We start from the raw sequence: 5705 nt of genomic DNA, 5'->3' as shown, positions 1-5705 counted from the left end.
GATGCTATAAACCCAACGGACCCAACAAGTAAAAAGAGCCAGTGAAGAAAGGAAATAAAGAAATAAATAAACTACGAGAAATAATGAACAATTCTCATTAAAATATTTTAAGAATAGTAATATCATTAAAATAAGTGTTTCATGTATAAACTATAAAAATTTGAAAAAATAGGAAGAGAAATAAGATAGAATAGTGTGCCCGAGTGAACCCCAAGCAAGAGAACTCTACCCCAGTACAGTGAAAATCCGTTGTACAGAGGCTATGGCACTACTCAAGACTTAGAGGATAATTGTTAGACTTTACAGTGTCCTTCTCCTAGAAGAGCTGCTTATCATAGCGAAAATCTTTTTTAGCTTCACCAAGAGGAAAGTAGACACTAAACAAATTTCCCCTTCGGGGAGAAGAAGAGTTAATCCCTTTTGCGAAAACAAAATGTTTGGTATTCTCAGTGTTGTGAGGTGTATGAGGACAGAGGAAAATGTGAAAAAAATAGGTCAGACTATTCAGTGTATGTGTAGGCAAAAGAAAAATAAGCCGTAAATAGAAAGATGGATCCAGTGAAGTACTGTCAGGCCAGTCAAAGGACCCAGTAATTCTCTAGCGGTAAGTGACATATTGCAATAGTGTAGCGACGGTGTTGTCACGTAGCTGAGTTACCAATTGCAGCACTCTGAGAGTCTTGAATTGCAAGTGACCAACTGCAGCATTGCGCCGATGGTATTACCAAGTAGCTGTTGAGGGTACTTAATTACAAATGACAAATTGTAGTATTGTAGTGAGGGTGTTTTTAAGTAGCTCGTGAGGGTGGCAAATTCCATATAGCAAATTGTAGTATTGTGGTGAGGCTGTTACTAAGTAGCTGAAGAGGGTGGCAAATTGCAAATGACAACTTGTACTATTGCGGTGAGGGCATTACTAAGTAACTAATGAGGGTGGCAAATTGAAAATAACAAATTGTAGTATCGTAGTGAGGGTGTTACCCAGTGGCTAATGAGGGTAGCAAATTGCAAATAACAATTTGCAGTACCGTGGTGAAGGTGTTACCATGTAGATTATGAGGGTAGCAAACAGCAAATAACAAATTATAGTATTGTGGTGGGGGTGTTATTAAGTAGCTGCAGAGCGTGTTTAATTGCAAGTGACAAATTGCGGTATTGTGGTGACAGTGTTACAAAGTAGCTAATAAGATTAACGCCTACAGTGCACTGTACGAGGTATACCGACAGCACTACCGCCCTTTGGGGAATAACTGATGAAGTTGGTTAATAATTAGATATAAATTGCAGTGTTCTGATGATATTGTTACAGAGGAGCTGATCGTGAAGCTAAACTGAAAGTGAACCACTGCAGCGATGCTGCTACCAAGTAGCTAATTACTCTACTTAATTGCAAGATACCTACTAAAATATTATGGCAATGGTGCAACTGAGAAGCTGATCAAGGTGCTTAGTAGGAAGTGTTATTCTAGATTTTTGTGATGATGGTGTGATTTAGTGACTCATGAAGGTGCTTAATTGCAAGTTATATAGTCCAGTAATGTAGTGATGGTGTTTAGAGTTGTGGTGGCATATTGGAAACTTCCCTTCCTGGTGATATGCTGAACTGAGGGTTCGAGTCCCGCTCAAACTCGATAATTTCTTATAGCGTCTGTAACCTCACCATCCTTGTGAGCTAAAAATTGCGGTTTTGGGGGTGCTTATAGGTCTATCTGCTGAGTTATCAGCACCGTTGCCTGGCTCTCCCTGGTCCCAGCTTGGATGGAGTGGGGGCTTCGGCACTGATCATACGTAGATGTGGTCAGTCTCTAGGGCATTGTCCTGCTAATCAGGGCTATGTCACTGTCCCTTGCCTCTTGTCATTTATGAGTCTCCTTTAAACCTTTAAATTGATCAAGGTGCTTAAGTGAAAATGAAAAACTATAGTATAAGATAATGGTATTATTAAGAAGTTTATCAGGGTGCATAATTACTGATACATTTAGTTTGTCAATATTTTGTGGCAGGAAAAATAAATAGGATTCAAGCATGGTGTTGACAGATTTATCCAAAAATGCTAGGAAATTTAGAAGCCACAACATAATTTCTGCTATCGAAATAGCATAAACATCTAGTAGAGCTAACGAATATTTGTATATATATATACACACGCACAAACACACGCACACGTGTATCTATCTATCTATCTATCTATCTATATATATATATATATATATATATATATATATATATATATAAATATATATATATATATATATATATATATATATATATATATATATGTATATATAAATATATATATATATATATATATATATATATATATATATATATATATATATATATATATATATGTGTATATATATATATATATATATATATATATATATATATATATACATATATATATATATATATATATATATATATATATATATATATATATATATATATATATACATATATATATTTCTGTGTTGGAGCCCTTGGGCTTATAGCATTCTGCGTTTATCAACTAGGGTTATAGCATAGCTAGTAATATATATATATATATATACACACACATATATATATACATACATATATATATATATATATATATATATATATATATATATATATATATATATATACATATATATGTATGTATGTATATATAAATGATTATGTATATAATATATATAAATACATACATATATATATATATATATATATATATATATATATATATATATATATATATATATCTATCTATCTATCTATATATATATATATATATATATATATATATATATATATATATATATATATATATATATATATATATATATATATATATATTACATTTTTATAACAAAAAGACCAGAGACAATCCACACATACATTTCCTGTAAAAGTTTCCTCCATTTTATGCACGTTTTTGGACTACCTAAAAACCTCTGAACTTTTCTCTTATGCTAGCTATTATGTATCCTTTTCCTTTATCATTCCTTAGCCTTTAAGCCATCTTAATCCTTATGTGCTGGCAAATAGTTAATTTCAGCTGGATGTTCTCTTTTACATTCAGTGACAACCGTATTTCCATAAAGAGGAACGGTAGAACAATCCCTTCAAATATTCCAGCTTTTGTTTTATATATGCCATGCTTCTTTTCCCGTTTTTTTTTTTTAATTGCTGAAATCCTTCGGGCTTCCTTGCACTATGTGGTTCATCTGTTACCCTAGATTATGTAACTTTCAAGCACATGCAAGCAATTTACTTTATTTTTCCATTCATGTTCCATCATTATTTCCTTCAACCATCGTAATTAAATTTTGCTAAGATCCACTTTCAATGATCTCATGCAATCATGACTTTCAGAAGGCTCTGCAGCTTCTTCTCATTTCACCCAATATCTTTATCTAAAAGGAGCTACCACTGAACTTCTTTCACGACCGTCCTAATCATACAGACTTCTACTTAAAGTCTCTCCTTTTCTTGATTTCTTGTCACTCCATTTCAAGAAATATAAAATAACTTCATCTGTGACTTACTTTACACACAGCAAGTAATTAAGTTTATCTAAATTTGTTTATATAACTAGTTGCACAGCAAAACTGTTTTGCAGTACCATAAGTCCTAAACCTCTGCTAAATTACAGAGGGCACTTCATTTTCTTGCCACCCCCCCCCCTCCCAACTCTCGCATCCGTACTTCCATATTGCTCTCCAACCTCTTGATAACCTTCAATTTCATAGTGCAACTTTGGTACTCACCCCAAGTAGAACCTTAAAGCCAAATGGCCTCCCTGCCCACAGCGCTATGACAAATGATCCAAGTTCCTTATGTCTATTGTATCTTTATTTACACAGCCATTCAATTGATCCTCGTTGTGGCTGGATGCACAAAGAAAAAAAAATCTCACCCTCGAATACTACTTGCTGACAATAGTCTCTTCAAAACAAGCTTTCTACTTTCTTAATCTTACAACCGGACTCTAGCACAGGAAGGATATTTAAACTTATCATAACTTTAATAACTAAATTCCTTGAAATTAAAACACTCAATACAAAACCAACAACTAGATTCAAATGAAACCCAAAATAACCATTACCAAAACTTAAACTAAACACTGGCAACCATAATAACAGTAGCGTATTTTATGAAAATACATATTCGGTTTGTAAAGTAAAACACGGTCGCCCTAACAAGGCCAAACTGTCTATAAAGGCACTACTACAGCCCTGTGGCAGTTGGTGGTTTCCGTCAATCGGACAATGTAATTCAGCTAATCCGTTGCCTTAATCATCATCATCGACACAATCATCATCATCATCATAATCACATCATCGCCATAATTACATCCTTATCACCATCATCATCCTTCTGTTCAAGGACCAGTCCAAACAGTCTAAAACGTTTTCAAATACATCGGGGTTGTCGTCGTCTATATCCTTTACTTCAATGATCCCAATCGTAATCCAACAGCAGTTCTAATTCAATCATTTAAGTAGTTAACACCAATCTCAGATGCAAATAAAATAAGGAAGTGCGATCTGCAGATAAACAGAAAAAGAAACACTTATGCACACTCCCAGCTAACTAAACTATCGCACAATGACCATATATAAATGATAAACGGATTCTATCATTCACAAGCACTCTAGTCAAAGATAGAAAATACTGCTCTCGCTTATAATAAAAAACCAAACACTTCCGATAATGATAAAAACGTATATCCAGCATTTGGAAACCAACTGCCTCCTGCTACAGTTAATAAACACAAGTCCAAGACATTCAAATTCAAATTCAAAGGATCTACTGACATAAAAATGACATCAAATGGGGTGCATTAGCATGCTAATAAACCCGCCAACGAATATAGTGAAATCTACATACATAATATCATTAAGCAGTATTATACAAACAAATCAAACAATGCCTACGTTATTTGTTCCAGTAAAAGTTTGATAACTTTTTGACAATTTGGGTACAAAAATCATTATTTAAAAAATAACAAACCTGATCTCTTGCATTGTTAAACTGTCATTTCTGAATTCTTATAAGTTACTACATTCCAATATATAATGATGTAGTGTATGCTTACGTGATTCACCACATAACCTACAGGAAGCACTTTCACCATCAATATACTGCCAACAATATCTGTAACTCAACCGTATTTTCATTACTAATGTATCTATTTTAGATAAAGCCTTACCATATGTGACATTTGTATTTTCTGAAACAAATAGTGCATCATACTTTCACTTGCATTGTTTATGATTCTTTGAATCTCCCCCTTCTCCCATACACATCTCTTAAGCCTCATTCCTTTCTTAACTATATTTAGACTCACAGTACTCTCTATGTCAACATCCTCTTTATTGATGGCATCCTTAGCAAGTTTATCAGCAACCTCATTTAAATCAATACCTACATGTGAAGGTACCCAGAAAAAATGGACAAAATTTCCACTTCGTTCTATAGAGCCCAAGACATTCATTACTGCCTTAAAATTGCTACAAAAAATATAAACAACCTCAATTATACCAAGAGTCTTTCTCACTACAAACAATCATTACACTAACTACACCCTCTCTCTCTCTCTCTCTCTCTCTCTCTCTCTCTCTCTCTCTCTCTCTCTCTCTCTCTCTCTCTCTCTCTCTCTCAGAAATGTTCAGCAAAAAACTGAAAATAAATTTAAAAGATAAAATAAAAAAAGTAAA

The sequence above is a fragment of the Palaemon carinicauda genome, chromosome 12 (assembly GCF_036898095.1).
Source record: "Palaemon carinicauda isolate YSFRI2023 chromosome 12, ASM3689809v2, whole genome shotgun sequence".
Classification (NCBI taxonomy): domain Eukaryota; kingdom Metazoa; phylum Arthropoda; class Malacostraca; order Decapoda; family Palaemonidae; genus Palaemon; species Palaemon carinicauda.
This window is presented reverse-complemented; position numbering follows the sequence as displayed.